Source organism: Bufo gargarizans, chromosome 1 (genome assembly GCF_014858855.1).
Source record: "Bufo gargarizans isolate SCDJY-AF-19 chromosome 1, ASM1485885v1, whole genome shotgun sequence".
Lineage (NCBI taxonomy): Eukaryota > Metazoa > Chordata > Amphibia > Anura > Bufonidae > Bufo > Bufo gargarizans.
The window spans coordinates 223,774,268-223,791,597 of NC_058080.1; positions in this window are offsets into that span (position 1 = coordinate 223,774,268).

Consider the following 17,330-nt stretch of genomic DNA (forward strand, 5'->3'; position numbering starts at 1 on the left):
CTAAGGACGGCTATTTAAAGGGGTTCTCTGGGAATTAACAAAATGAAATACTTAAATATTAGTTCACTATAAATATATTACTAAATACCTTTCTACAAAAATATTCATATACCTTTCTACAAAAATACATATTCTACATAATATTCCCAAAATATCGCAAATTTGAATATTGCCTCTGCCGCTCATCAGTAATCAACACTGAGGGCTCCATATTTTATTATTATGGACAATTATTATGAAAATAAAAATAAACCTAGTGACTAGGATCAAAGTGCAATAAAAACATAGCTATGAAATGGCAATAACCAAAGTGCAATAATAACATGACTACAGGGGCGTAGCTATAGGGGGTGCAGAGGTAGCAGTCGTTACCGGGCCCAGGAGCCTGAGGGGGCCCAAATACCCTTGTGCTGCATAAGAAGACACACACAAAGCACTGAGAGAAGGGGGGCCCAAGCCTAACTCTTGCACCAGGGCCCATGAGCCTTTAGCTACGCCCCTGCATGACTACATGACTACCTCATGCGCTGATGATAAAAAGCAATGCCAATAAATATCATAGCATCCATGAACAGATGTAAAACAAATATTGTACTTTAAAGAGGCCCTTTCATGGTTTTGTATTAATGGAGATTAATACCTTTCCTTGCGTGGTACCCCCCGCTGATGCTGCCACCCTGCCTGATTTTTTAAAATATTGCTCCTGCGCCCCTCCCCCCACAGTTTTCCTACTCAGTATGTTAATACTGAGCATAGGTAGAGGGAGGAGGAGACGCCAGGGTATCTTAATGGGCGTCTCCTTCTCCCTGGCTGTGCCGCGATCCAATCACAGTGGGGAGCGTCACAGCCAGGAAGAAGGTGATTTTTTTCCCCCTGGCTGTGAAGCTCTCTGCTGTGATTGGATCGTGGCACAGCCAAGGAGAGGGAGACACTGGCATCTCCTCCTCCCTGTACCGATGCTCAGTATTAGCATACTGAGCAGGAAAACTGCAAGAGGGAGGGGGGCAGTGGGGCACAGGAGCGACATTTTAAAAAATCAGGCAGAGTGGCAGCATCAGTGGGGGGGTGGGGGGGGATGGTACCACGCAAGGAAAGGTATTTATCTTAATTAATACAAAGCCATGAAAGGTCCGCTTTAATTAATACAAAGACATGAAAGGTCCGCTTTAAGTGACAGTGCAATAAGAACAATTTACATAATTGCAAAAAATCTAAACATAATTAAACATGATAAACAAAGTGCAAAATGTTATATATTTGTATATAAAAAAATAAAAAAATGATAACTATTATAAAAACCATAACTTCATGTCAGTTCATATACCAATAAATTCAAGTGCATGTGATCAATATGGAAAGTAATAAATATGATGAAAGCCTTGAATTCATATCAATCCATATACCAGTGAATTCATAAAAGTCCATGTGGTCAAAGTCTTTCAACCACTTTCATCTCCAAGCTGCTATTTTAAATAGCCACTGCCACTGTTTTTAATGGTCCGGGTCAAAGATATTTGTAATGGTCCCAACCATGATTATACCCTTCAGACCATATCCCTATGATTATCATGCTGTAATCAGTAATGATCTTTCTCATATGCCTCTTGATAATTGGGTCTTCCAAAAATATAGATATATCTGCCTCAAAATGTTCCCAAACAAATGATGACATCAGGATTTAAAAAGGACAAAACTAAAATAGAATAGAAATAGACAAAATATCAAACATAATCAACAACATAAAAAAAGCTTCATAAAAAGGTTTGAAGCTGAGGGCCTCATATAGCCTTTGAGGAGCCAATACCATCCACCTTGTTTATTTTTGGAGGAGACACTTCTTAGTGTCCTCTAGTGATGAGCGGCATAGGCAATATTCGTTTTTCGCAATATTTTGCATAATATTCGCAATAAATTAGCGAATTCGAGAATTTGTGATCTCCATTCATTCATTTTGCGATTGCGCAAATCGGCACTAATGATGCGCATATTTTTTGCGCAATATGTGCAACTTGCCATTTTATCAGGTCTGAGTAGATATTACTGATTGGTGCACTAAGTATTGTTGTGACATCACAGCACTATGTCTGTAGCATGTATGTATGGACAGCAGAGAAACAGTAATTCCTATCAGACTACCTAACACCCTGCACTGGAACCTATCAGCTACGCTATATCACTATCTAACCTACACTGACTATCTCCCACTAACTATCTGTATTATATATATGAGCTATCTATCTAATGTAATTGGATAAGGAATAGGATCTCTCTCAGAACTGCAAAAAAAAACTGCAGGCAATGGCTGCTGGGGAGTTTCTTCTATAGCAATAGGGTAAGCAACTTTCCTATTGGTTGGCAGGGATGTTGCTAAGCTGAGACAAAGACATTGCAGCCTTCTCATTGGCCCACAAGCAAGAAGGGAGGTTACCGATGATGAAAAAATCTAGAATATTTGCGATTACGAATATATAACATTATATTCTACATCTTCGCAAATTTTCGAAGTGCCGATATTCGCGATACAAAATTCACGATTAGAATATTTAGTGATAAGGTACAGCTATTGTGGTCAATGTTACTCTTTCTGATGTTTGTCCTCTTTTTATGTTTTTAATCATGTATTTTTTGATTATCTATTTAATAAATTCTATATTTAAATATTACATCAGGCATGGTGTCTTTGTGCTCCTTTGTGGAGCATTTTTGTAGGTTTGGTATATACTCAGTTATAGCAGGAACATTTGATTTTTATTGTGAATGTGTATTTTACATTTTATATAATCTTCGTCTTGCTGCTACAATGCAAAAGCTACAGTATATAAAAACAACATATGAAATATAGACTTACTTCACAATAGCCTTACTGTCTGTTAAGTTGCATTGTGACTTATGCTATTAGTACCTTTGAAGTATAATGTGACTTCTTTTTAGTAGTGTAACTGATTACTGGACTAGTGACATCACCGCTGACTAATTTCAATATAGTGACATCAGTGGTTCTTGAGAACCGATTCAGTGACATCTATACTGCTGATTACAGGATTAGTGCTATAATGAGTGCTTGATTAAAGGATTATGTGACATCATTATCACTGATTACTCATACATTTTTTGAATTTAGGGGATTATTAGCAGTTAGCTGGAAGCACAAAAATGAAAGCAGATAAAAAAAAAATCTTTGTAGTTCAAGATTGACATGGCTACCATAAGATGATTTGTAATTCATAAAAAATTGTTAAGGCAAAGCCAATTCTTTTGAACTTTGGACCAATAGAACCATACAATCAATATATAAAGTTAGAAAGATATATTGACACGATAGATAGATAATAGATAGATAGAGATATTAATTAGGAAAAACTGCATATACACTGACTAGCAATAAACCACATGTAAATCATGGACAGAGATTTTTCTTAAAGGGGCTTTCAGTATATGGGGCTAAGTGTGGTTGAGCTGCAGTGCCCAGCACAGCCACCTTCATATGAATATTGCTATGCTGGGTATTGCAGTTAGGGGCCTGTTAATGGACAAAGAACAATTGTACTCAAAAATAACGATAACGACCTAGTTAATAAAAAATCATCTACAAACCAGAAAACAAGATGCCTATACCAATACTCTTCTTCTTCTTCAAGATGTCACTCGACACATCATCTACTTACTAGACACATTGATACAGATTTACTGAATTACTTGGTTTAAAGGCAGTTTTTGTGGCAAATTTACAAAATGGAGCACGTCAATTTTTTTCTAAATGTTGCATGAACTAACTATGGATTTTTCAGTCTAAAGTCCAGTCATATTTATTACAAAGGTTCCATCAGTTTGTACGCCTCTATGGGTACAACTTTTTTAGACTTTTTACAAAAACTTGTAATGATAAATCTGACTAAAAATTTTGATCTGCCCTTAAAACATCTGGCTGCCCCTTAGTAAATGCAAACTGCAGGGTATGGTGCAAAAAAAGTCACAGAAATAATGCACTATAATAATAGATGCAAACATAACTTATTAACTACTTCCTCACTCTAATGATAAAATCTGAGACTCTTAGCCAATACATTTTGATCAAAATACATCTGTGCCCACCTACCCAGAGCCAAGGTGGTCTCAGTTCAGGCAGGTCCTACGCTATACCTACCTATAACGGCATAGGTAGGTATAGCGTAGGACCTGCCTGAACTGAGACCACCTTGGCGCTGGGTAGGTGGGCACAGATGTATTTTGATCAAAATGTATTGGCTAAGAGTCTCAGATTTTATCATTAGAGTGAGGGCTTAGTCCATATGTTATGTTTGCATCTATTAGTATAGTGCATTATTTTCTCTGACTTTATAAATGTAGCCATGTACTGTACATCCGCAACATTCACTATCATACCATGCAGGATAATTTATATATTTTTTCATGGTGCAAAAAAATCCTAAAAAAGGTGCAGATTTGTAAAAAATATGGCACAACTGTATACTTTGACAAAACAGGCAAAATTACTTTCCTTTTTGTGCGCTTACTATGTTAGCCCCTAAAATAAGGCAGTCTAAAAAGCTCCAGATTTTCTCAGTGTCTAATGATGGATGATAAATTTGGCATACCTTTGTACTGTCTGGTCAAACCAGAGTTGGCTTAATTTACACCAGGATTGAAATTTTGCTGCATATCAATGTGTATTAAGTCTTGTCCACTTTAAGGCAGGCTACAGTTTATTCCCACTAAGCTACACCCACCAAAAGGCTAAAATACTTAAATAAATGTGAAGTAGTGTTGATCGAGCATGCTCGGCTGAACACCAGTTCGGCTCGAGCATCTCGATGCTTGGCACATCGCAGTGTTCGGCCGAATACCACGTGTGCTCGAGTGCGATGCTCGAGTGTCCTCCCCGCACGTTTGTTGGCTGCTACGCAGCCAATAAACATTTAGGTAAGTACTGCCAATGTATCGTCGTAATGTTGGTTACTGGCATTACAGTGATTGGTTGGCCGGAACACGTCATCTGGTGCTATAAAACACCCGATGACACGTGGTTCGGCTCAGTCTTAGTCAGGGAGGGCTTTGCTGTAGAAGGGACAGATAGTGTAGGGAATTGAATTTAATTTTTTTGTTAGGCAGGGTTGGTGTTAGAGACCCAAAAGTTCTTTTAAGGAATATTGTTGTCTGGCAGCAATATATATTTTTAGCGCAACCTGCGCTAAACTGCGTGCGATTAGGGACCCAAAAGTCCTTTTAAGGACTATTGTTGTATCTGGCAGCAAAATATTTTATTAGCGCAACCTGCGCTAAATTGCGTGCAATTGTTAGACCCAAAAGTCCTTTTAAGGACTATTGTTGTATCTGGCAACAATATATATTTTTAGCACAATCTGCGCTAAATAGCTTGCAATTTTCTGGCCGCTACAGACAGCGACATTATCTGCGCTACATCTCCTGTGTAACGTTTGCGCATCCTAAAAATATCTGTGACATCCAGTGCACTTTTTCCGTAGACGCTGCGGACAGCAACATTATCTGCGCTACATCTCCTGTTTAACGTGTGCGCATACTAAAAATATCTGTGATATCTAGTGTAATTTTTCCGTAGATGCTGCAGACAGCGACATTATCTGCGCTACATCTCCTGTATAATGTTTGCGCATTGTAAATATCAGTGACATTCAGTTTTATTTTTTCGCTGCTGGTGACAGCGACATTACCTGCGCTACATCTCCTGTATAACGTTTGCGCATCCCAAATAGCTGTGACATTCCCTGTCATTTTTTATTAGCTGCTGGTGACAGCAGCAAAATTACTTGCGCTACATCTCCTGTATAACATGACCTAACTCATCTCTTCAACCTATCACTAACCTCTGGTGTCTTCCCCTCTGCTTTTAAACATGCGACCATTACACCCATCCTCAAAAAGCCTTCACTTGACCCATCTTCTTTGTTCAGTTATCATCCCATATCACTTCTTCCGTATGCCTCAAAGCTAATTGAACAACATGTCTATTCTGAACTGTCCTCTCACCTCTCCTCCTGCTCCCTCTTTGACCATCTACAATTGGCTTCCGACCCCACCTCTCCACTGAGACTGCCCTTACCAAAGTCACCAATGACCTACTTACAGCCAAAACCAAAAAAACATTACTCTGTCCTCCTTCTTTTTGACCTGTCCTCTGCCTTTGACACTGTCGACAACTCACTCATCTCTTGGCATCACCGACCTGGCCCTCTCCTGGATCACATCATACCTCACAGACCGGACGTTTAGCGTCTCCCACTCTCGCACCACCTCCTTGTCTCATTCCCTCTCTGTTGGTGTCCCGCAAGGCTCTGTCCTAGGACCCCTGTTCTTCTCTATCTACACTTTTGTCCTGGGACATCTCATAGAGTCCCATGGCTTTCAGTATCACTCTTATGCTGACGACACACAGATCTACCTCTCTGGTCCAGACATCACCACCTTACTATCCAGAATCCCACAATGCCTATCTTTCATATCCTCCTTCTTCTCCTCTCGCTTTCTAAAACTTAACATGGATAAAACAGAGTTCATCATCTTTCCCCCATCTTGCTCAACCCCATCAACAGACCTATCTATCACGATCAATGGCTGCACACTCTCCCCGGTCAACCAAGTCCGCTGGCTTGGAGTGACCTTGGAGTCTGCCCTCTCCTTCTGACCGCACATCCAAGCCCTTTCCACCACCTGCCACCTCCAACTCAAAAACATCATCCGCGCTTTCCATAAGTTTGAATCTGCGAAAATGCTTGTACATGCCTTCATCATCTCCCGCCTAGACTACTGCAACATTCTCCTCTGTTGCCTTCCATCTAGCACTCTTGCACCCCTCCAATCTATCTTCAACTCTGCTGCCCGACTAATCCACCTCCCACCCTGTTACTCCTCTGCCTCTCCCCTCTGCCAATTCCTTCACTGGCTCCCCATTGCCCAGTGAATTCAGTTCAAAATATTATCAAATACATACAAGGCCGTCCACAACCTGTCCCCTCCCTACATCTCTGAGCTACTTTCCCGATACTTCCACACACGCACTCTCCGATCCTCACAAGACCTCCTTCTCTCCTCTGCTCTTATAACCTCTTCCCACAATGGCCTCCAAGATTTCTCCCGTGCATCCCCCATACTCTGGAACTCTCTACCCCAACATATTAGACTCTCACCGACAGTGGAATCCTTCAAAAGAAACCTGAAAACCCACCTCTTCAGACAAGCCTACAACCAGTGACCCTGCTGCCTCTATACCGCCATGACCAACTTCACTCGCACCTACTATGTCTTTTTCCCATACCATGTAGATTGTAAGCGCTCACAGGCAGGGCCCTCTCTCCTTCTGTAACTCGTGACAGTTTGTAACTCGTCTTGTTTATGATTAATGCAATTGTCTGTATTATGTATGTATACCCCTTTTCATATGTACAGCGCTATGGAATCAATGCCGCTTTAATAATAAATAATAATAATAACATTTACGCATCATAAATATCAGTGATATTCCCTGTAATTTTTTATTAGTCGCTGGTGACAGCATCGAAATTACCTGTTCTACATCTCCTGTATAATGTTTGCGCATCATAAATGTCAGTGATATTCCCTGTAATTTTTTATTAGCTGCTGGTGACAGCAGCAACATTACCGGCGCTACATCTCCTGTATAACGTTTGCGCATCATAAATATCAGTAACATTCAGTTTAATTTTTTCGCCGCTGGTGACAGCAACATTACCTGCACTACATCTCCTGAATAACATTTGCACATCCCAAATAGCTGTGACATTCCCTGTAATTTTTTATTAGCCGCTGGTGACAGCAGTGACATTACCAGCGCTACATCTACATACTGATTGCGCATCCTAAATATCAGTGACATTCAGTTTAATTTATTTGCACATACAGTTACAAAACCTGCGCTAGTGTACGTGTGACATATTTGCAAGCATATATACCATTTAATATGCAGAGGGTGAGCAGTAAGGGATGGGGAAGTGTCTGTGCCGCTGATGGTGCACGCAGAGGCTGTGGCCCTTGGCGCGGTTAAACTGTACCTGCTGCCGGAGCACAAGAAACACACTCATCCACGATACCTAGCCTTATGTCCCAGTTTGTAGGGTGGCGCAGGACACCACTCTCGAAGTCAGACCAGTGCGACCAGGTGGTCAGTTGGATTGCAGCAGATAATGCTTTCAGTCGGTTAAGCACCACCCTGTCTTCTACAAAGTCCAGTGTCAGTAGCCAAGAGTCTGGTCAACAGAATCCTCACCCTGATCCTCCTTCATCCCACCATGGAGTCTTGCCAAACAAGTGATCCCACACTTGGATATCCCACGGAGCTCTTTTCATCGCCATTTCTTGGCCTCTTGCCAAGCCCCCTTGAAGAGGAACATGAGGAGATTGTGTGCACCGATGGCCAAACTCTTGAGCATCCACAGTCACAAGACGATGACGGTGGGAAATGGCAATTAGTGTTTCAAGAGGTTGATGATAAGGATGAGACACAGTTGTCAATAAGTGAGGTTGTTGTTAGATCAACAAGTCAGGAGGATGACCAGAGTGAGGAAGTGGAAGAGGAGGTGCTGGACGATGAAATCACTGACCCAACCTTTGAAGGTGGCAAGTCGAGCAAGGACAGCAGTACAGAGGGGGAGGTATCCGCAGCACCGCAACAGGCTGGAAGAGGCAGTGGGGTGGCAAAAGTTTGAAGGTAGGCCCGCAACTGTTCCCCGGAGCACCCCTTGTGGTAATCTCCCTTGCCAAGGGTAGGTGTTCCACAGTCTGGCACTTTTTTGAGCAACCTCACCACCACCAGCATGATCCTTCACAGGGCATCCAAGCACTGTAATAAGTGGGACGAACGCCTAGGTCCACAATCTGTGTCTGCGGGTCACACCACTGCCTCCTCTTCCCCTATGTTACGTGCTGGCAAATCCCCTGTCGAAGGCGCAGGCCCGGATGCCTCCCGCCCTGCACCTGGACCTTTGCAAGTACCATCAGCGACCACATCCAATTCAGTGTCCCAGCGCAGCGTCCAAATCTCCTTACCCCAGGCCTTTGAACGCAAGCGAAAATACCCAGCCACCCACCCACAGGCCATAGCACTAAATGTGCAGCTTTACAAATTACTGGCCCTGGAGATGTTGCCATTTAGGCTAGTGGACACTGAGGCCTTCAGAAGCCTGATGTTGGTGGCCGTCCCACGTTACGCAGTACCCAGCCGCCACTATTTTTCAAGGTGTGCCATGCCCACCTAAGACCAACATGTGTTCCGTAACATCACACATGCCCTGACCAACGCAGTTACTGGGAAGGTCCACTTAACCACGGACATATGGACAAGTGCATTCGGCCAGGGACGCTACATTTCCCTGACGGCACACTGGGTGAATGTTGTGGAGGCTGGAAGCGAGTCATACCCTGGGATGGCAAAGGTTCTACCGACGCCAAGCATTGTGGGCCCTACGTCGATCAGGATTTCCACCAGCACCTACATTAGTGGTTCCAACCCCCACTTCTCCTCCTCCACTTCCACCTCTGAATTTTCATCTTGCAGCACCAGTCAGCCATCAGTTAGTAGCTGGAAGCAGTGTAGCACTGCAGTGGGGAAGTGGCAACAGGCCGTGCTGAAACTAATATATTTAGGTGACAAACAGCACACAGCCGCAGAGCTATGGCAGGGTATAAGGGATCAAAATGAGCTGTGGCTCTCGCCACTCAACCTAGAACCAGGCATGGTTGTGTCTGATAATGCCGTAACTTGGTGGTGGCTTTGGAGGACGGCAAGCTCACACACATCCCATGCCTAGCCCCAGTGTTCAACTTAGTGGTTCAGCTGTTTCCCAAACCTACCTAAATTTGCCTGAGCTACTGGCGAAGGTGCGCCGCATGTTTGCCCATTTACGAAAGTCATCTATAGCTGCCACCATTCTGGTCTGCAATTGCCAGCTCGCCGACTGTTCTGCGATGTGAGCATGCGCTGGAACTCCACGTTCCACATGTTGGCCAGGCTTTGTGAGCAGCAGTGGGCAGTAGTGGAATATCAGCTGAAACATGGTCGTCGCCTTTTCAGTCAGCTTCCGCTCTTCACAAGCGACGAGTGGGCATGGATGTCTGACCTCAGTGAGATTTTAAGAAACTTTGATGAATCAACCATCCCACTTCTGTGTCTACTGAAACACTTGCTGCTCAAAATGAAGACGGACCCTTTGCATGTGGAAGAGGTGGAAATGGGGGAAGACAGTACACAGGGTGATAGCCAGACCACCCTCCGTTCATCTTCTCAGCGTGAATTGGATAATGAGAAGGCGGAGGAGGATGAGCAGGAGACTGTTGCTTCCGCTACAGAGGGTAGTACCCACAGCAGTTTTATTTCATCTGTTCAGCGTTAATGGGCCGAAGAGGAGGAAGAGGATGAGGAGATTGAGAGTCATCCTCCTGATGAGGACAGCGAAGTCTTGTCTTTTGGGACTCTGGCACACATTGCTGACTTTATGTTATGCTGTCTTGTTCACCCTTTTTGACCCCTGCTACAAAGAGTACTTATCTCTCATTCCTGTGGTGGAGAGAACTAGCAAAATGGTGCAATACCAGAAGATCCTTGTGGATAAATTGCTCCAAAGAATTTCCAGCTGACAACGTTGGCAGCAGAGTATGTAGTTCCTTGGGCAACCAAAGAGGAAACGAGGGGAACACACAGCAGTTCCAACAGAGGCAAGGCAACACTCTCCAAGGCCTAGGACAGTTTCATGACACCCCATTAGCAACCTTCCCTGATGTTTGGCCTTGTGTCACAAGGAGAGAAAAGTTTTGGAAAATGCTGAAGGAGTACGTAGCAGACCGTGTCAGCGTCCTCAATGATCCTTCTGTGTCTTACAACTATTTGGTGTCCAAGCTTGACAAGTGACACGAACTGGCACTCTACGCCTTGGAGGTGCTGGCCTGCCCTGCCGCTAGCGTTTTGTCAGAGCAGGTATTTAGTGCTGCTGGGGGCATAATAACTGATAAGCACGTCCGACTGTCAACTGAAAATGCTGACAGGTTGACTCTTGTCAAAATGAACAAGGCCTGGATTGCCCCTGAGTTCTCTACTCCACCAGAGGAAAGTGGCTGAACATAAAGGCACTCTAAATGTGGCTTTTATGGTGTATTGAATGCACTGTATTCTCATGCACCCCTTCAACCACAAAAAAAGGGTATATGGTTCCTTTTCTCATCCTCCTCCTCCATAATATCAACATGCTTATTAGGCTGCCCTGGCTCCTAATGTTATTGATGGTCAGCTCAACAGGAGGCCCTCAACCATAATTTTTTCGATGGTCAGCTCAGCAGCATGCCCTCAATCATAATTTTTTTGATGGTCAGCTCAGTAGCAGGCGCTCAACCATAATTTTTTCGATGGTCAGATCAGCAGCAGGCTCTCTCCCCTAATGTTTTAGAGAGTCAGCTCACCCGCAGACCCTAAACCGCAGTAGTGATGAGCGGCAGGCGCAATATTCGAATTTGCGATATTTTCTAATATTTTGTAGAATATTCGTCATATATTCGGGAATTCGAGATTATATTCTTGATTGCAAAAACCGGCAATGTATTATTTGCGTAATGTGCATGAAACACCGGATTGGGGTAGGCAACTTTTCTATTGGTTGCTAGGGAGTTTGCTAAGCTGTGATAAAGCCTTCTCATTGACCCACAAGCTAGAAGAAGGAAGAAATGATCACCTGATATGTACTGTATTCAAAAAAAAAAAAAATATATATATATATTTGTGGTCGTGGCAACCAGGAACGTACCGAGATCTACCTGGGATGCCCTACTCTAAAGCGGTCAGAGTTGTGCCGTAACCGCGTCGTGGAGGGACGCCTGAAAGAGGGCATCCCCTTTGAGAGTAACAGGTGAAAAGGGTGGGTGGGAGGGGAAACTCTGCACGTCGTACGATTTGTGGGAGGGCACTGGCCGTTGAAGTAGGCAACCAAGCCCCTCCCACAAATACAGGCCAATGAATCGGCCTTACACTTGTGGTCGTGGCAACCAGGAACGTACCGAGATCTACCTGGGATGCCCTACTCTAAAGCGGTCAGAGTTGTGCCGTAACCGCGTCGTGGAGGGACGCCTGAAAGAGGGCAAAAGACATACCGGTAGGCAGGAGTACTTTATTACAACGTGATTACAAACCAGACTCTGAAAGCTATTGACATCTCAGTTTCGGGGTGAGGTATGTAACGGCTAAAACACGTGGAGCGCCAACGCCCTAATTTCTGAATGACATGCGCTGGCACCTGATTCTTGGAAGCCGCGGACGCAGCACCTATGCGGAACGAATGTCCCGAGATCGCGGTGGCGTCGCCGCCCAAGCTGGCCACCAGGGAGCGTACGTGGGACACGAACTGATGGGTGGTGAGTGACGCCACCCCAAAGGGCAATAATGGACTATCTGGCCCGGACCCTGACAAGGCTGATAGTAGTTGACAGAACTGTGACAGGGCACCATTGATGAGACGCGGGAAATAAGACACCGGTACTGGGGGCCCCACCTGTGGGTTTTGGACGTCCTCAGCAGCAGCATGTAACCTTCGGCGTTTTGGACCAGCTGGTCGACTGTGAGAAACCTGCTGCTGCCAGGAGAACAAGTGAACTCCCCAGGCCTCAAGAAGCCATAAAGCTAGATAGATGGCGGATTTGAGCACCAGGTTGGGTAGAACCCCAAAAGGATTCCTATCCAGAACGTCATAAAGTCTACGAAAAGGAGCCCTGTGACAGCCTGCCTACGTACTTGGCCCTGGGGCCCGCATTTGCTTAAACCCTCGAGTGCGGCTTTGACAGCATGCATGGAGAACACCGATGTCCGTTCGGGATGATTGATGGAGAAGAAATGTTGCACTCCCGACAGGTATGATCTCACGGTGTTATGAGAGAGTTTTAGTTCTGAGTGGCAGTAGCCAATGAACGCCAGGATGTATTCTACAAAACTAGATTCCTCCTGAGGACATTCCCCCTGAAACTTGCAAAACGCCTTCCACCCGGTGGTATATGCCCTGGTGGTGTTGGGGGAAAGGGACTTGGAAATCAAGGCGTGGGCCGTCTCTAGGTGACTAGTCACACTAGGATTAAGGATTCGTGAGGAGGGACGGTAGCGCCCACTACATCTGCCTCTGGCATGACCTGTAAGAAAAGGGAGAAATTAGCCCTTGATAAGGCATCGGCAGCCACGTTTTGTGAACCTGGCACATGCGCGCTATGGACATGGAAGTGGTGATGTAGGGAGAGTAGTACTAGTCGTCTCAAGAGACACATAACATGGGATGATCTAGACGACCCACTGTTTACAATGTCTACCACTGCTGCATTGTCAGACACAAACAGAACAGACTGATTTACCCAATGATTGCCCCATATGTAGGCAGCTACCACAATGGGGTACAGTTCGAACAGTACCAAGGAGTGGAGGAAACCTGGGATCTGTCTCACCTCGGCAGGCCATTCGCCCGCGACCCAGTGGGTGCCAAAAATAGCGGCCAAACCTGAGCTTGCGGCCGCATCTGAAAATACTACAGGAGAATTACACGACAACTCGGGACTGAACAAGGACACCCCATTCCATTGACAAAGAAATTGATCCCACATGTGGAGATCAGCTAAGGCCTGACTATCCAGACACACTGGGCTGTCCTGCTCCGGGCCGTGGCCAGGAGCGCCAACAGGTGGGATATGAACGCCCTGCCCTGCGGAATGATGCGCATGGCAAAATTTAACATGCCCAGTAGTGACTGCAAATCGGCCTTAGTGACCACGGTCGTGACTGCAAACCTGTGGACAACTTCTCTGATCCTCATCAAATTGTCCGAAGGTAACCTGGCTAACATGTCTTGTGAGTCTGGTTCAATGCCCAGAAAGGTGATAACTGTGGACGGGCCCTCAACTTTCTTGGCAGATCTGAGCCCTACCTGGCTGAACAATGGGCCGACCTAGCTTGTCCACGGAGCTGGGGGGTCTGAAAACATTGAGTGGTCCAGCTGTAGAGCTGGACGGGTACGATGAGGTACTGGCGGCTGACTAGTGACACCACTCTACCGAGTGGAAGATGGACTGACAGGCGGAACAGGAGGGAGCTTTCAGGCCAGCAAAGTGCCTGCAGAACAGTTCTGTGTCTAAGTTGGACCAATCTGTCACATGTTGGAACTGGGAAAGCGCAGCTGCTGCTTTGGCCAAAACGAACAATGATAGTCGTAAAACGAATTTCCTCCATACTTGTAACCCAACTCTGTAACCCGAAAGAGGTACAGATCGAGTTCCTCCCTCCTGTCCGGCCTGGCAGAACATATAACATCCCTAAAAGGCTGAACGCCATGACAAATTCCGGGATGGTTAGCTTGCGGTTAAGCCTGTGGTCACGGCCTCTCAGCACCACCGAGACTTCCCCGCAAGCTATGACTTTGTTGTCAGACAAGTCTCTGGAGGCTATCAGCAATGAAGCGAGGTTAACATCCCTACCCTCAAGGATGTCTTTCCTGATGCTGATTGGCACGAAATGAGATGGAGCCACGTTGGGGATGGCCTGGACAGAACGGGTATCCCCTACGGCAGAGGTGGCAACGACCGGGACCTCAGGGGCAGAAATCGGAACGACCGGGACGTGAGACTCGATTAATTCCAACCTAGCCTGTATCGAGGTGACCGCCGAAGTCAGACTGTTCAACATGACGTGCAACTGCGCGAGTGACGTCTGCACCGTGGCCATAGGGGGATCGTCACTACTGGGCACTAAAGAGTCTTTCCACAGTCGATACAACTCTGCCTTCCTGGCGGAAGCCGGGAAAGGGACGCCCTTCTTCGTTAGCTCCGACATGAGCTTGGGAATGGTCCATGCACGTAGGGACGGAATACTGCCCCCCTCAGACATTCCTGCTGCGTTTTCGTCCACGGACGCCTCGATGACGTCTGATGCGTGTGACATCACAGCTGTGGAAACAGTAACATAAGTGACTGGCTAAACTGGACGACCACCAGTATCCGTGAAACTGCACGCAAAGCAAGGAAAGGTGTACTGCCCCCGTGTAGTTATGCACACTGACACAAAAGGAACCGTGAGGGAGTGGCCAGGAACCGCCACCCGGAAATACAACACGGGGGAAATGATCTACTTACCTACTCAGAAATCTACACTGACCACCACAGAAAGTTCGTGAAACAGCACAACCTGGACGTGAGACAATGCGTGAGACACATAACCCACTGATGGGCACTTCCTTTCCCCTCCCCCACGTGAACCCCTACTACCTTACCGATAAGCCACAATTACGTAATGAGATCAAGACAACTTGGACCCTGGAAGCAAACAATGAAGGTGTCAACTGTGGATCGTGCCTGCCATATGGAACCGTGCAGGTAAAACATGGAATGATTGGACATGAGCTGTAAGCTGCAGGTGACCGGTAGAAGGGGTTAGTCACTGGCTAAGATGTACCCCCCACGACCGTTCCGGCGTTGTCACGGATCCCTGCCTATCTAGGTGGCACGGCGGCCCGTGCCAGACTTTAGTGAAAACGCAGAGCATGGCCAATGCGCCCCCCGCATTCCACCACGATAACCGCGTGGGGAGCGCGGAGCTCCCTGGCACCGTGGCCCGAATGGGGGGACCCTCTAGCGCACTGGCCCCTGCCCCACGCCAACACAGAATGGGAGCCACGTGGAGGGCTGCGCGGCTCCCTGGCAGAGTGCCCAGTGCGGGGGGTGCCCTCCGTCGCTCAGGGCCTACCCACCTGCCGGCTGAGCACTTCTACCGCGTGGGGAGTAGCGTAGCCCTCTGGCCTAAACCGGTGCGGGGGGGCCCCTGAATCAACGCGGGCCCCGCCACATCGGTCAAATGAATGTTGCCGCGTGGGGGGTCACGCCGCTCCCTGGCAGGGTGCCCAGTGCAGGGGTGCCCCCCTTGCTCGAGGGGCCGACCCGCCGCCGGCTGGGCACACCCACCACGTGGGGAAACGGCGCAGCCCCCTGGCATTTAGGAGCCGGGACAGGGGGGGCCTTATATGAGCCGGCCCCCACCCTTCACCGGTTGAGACGAGCCGCGTGGGGGGTCACGCCGCTCCCTGGCAGGGTGCCCAGTGCAGGGGTGCCCCCCTTGCTCGAGGGGCCGACCCGCCGCCGGCTGGGCACACCCACCACGTGGGGAAACGGCGCAGCCCCCTGGCATCTAGGAGCCGGGACAGGGGGGAGGCCTCATGTGACCCAGCCCCTCCCCTTATCCGGATAAACTGTGGCCCCGTGGCGCCGCACTCGCTCCCTGGCAGGGCGCTCAGTGCGGGGGCGCCCCCCCTCATCTGGGGGCCGACCCACCGCCGGCTGAGCCCGCCCACCACGTGGGGAGGTAGTGCGACGCTGGCCAGATCGGAGGGGTAGGGGGGGGCCCCTGCTCCATCGAGTGTCCCGCCCCCCGCTGGTGAAGTGGAACGTGGTGGACCTGTAAGCGGGGAAGGAGGGGAGCGCTGCCACCGTCATGGCCCCGCCCCCCGCCGTGGCTCCGCCCCCCCCGCCGGAGGAGGGCAGTGTTAGGGAACCCTGTGTGGACGGGAGGAGGGGAGCTCGTCATCGTCGTGGCTCCGCCCCCCCCCCGCCGAGGCTCCGCCCCCCCGCCTGAGGAGGGCAGTGAACCCTGTGTGGACGGGAGGAGGGGAGCACGTCACCGTCGTGGCTCCGCCCCCCGCCGAGGCTCCGCCCCCCCGCCGGAGGAAGGCACTGTTCGGGAGCCCAGTGTGGAGGGGAGGAGGGGAGCTCGTCACCGTCGTGGCTCCGCCCCCGCGCCCCCGCCCCCCCGCCGGAGGAGGGCAGTGTTCGGGATCCCTGTGTGGACAGGGGGAGGAGGGGGGCGCAGATACCGCCGCGGCTCCGCCGCCGCCCCCCTTCCCCCTGAATGACGGCCAGACATGGTGCATGAGGGAGCCTGGCCTCCGTGCGGTCCGCCCCCAGCCTGGAGGAAAAGAAGCGACGCGGTCCGGAGCATAGCCCCACTCACCTAGGGGCCAGCCGACCGGACTCCACTCGCCTTGCCTGCTAAAGACAAAGATGCCAGGTACGAGCGCACGCTTCCTGCAAAACTCTGCACGTCGTACGATTTGTGGGAGGGCACTGGCCGTTGAAGTAGGCAACCAAGCCCCTCCCACAAATACAGGCCAATGAATCGGCCTTACACATATATATTCATCTTTACGAATATATAGCACTATATTCTAAATATTCGCAAATTCTTGAAGGGCCGATATTCGCAAAAAAAATAACTTTTTCAAATATTTGCGCTCAAAACTACTCAGCAGCAGGCCCTTAACCATAATTTTTTCGATGGT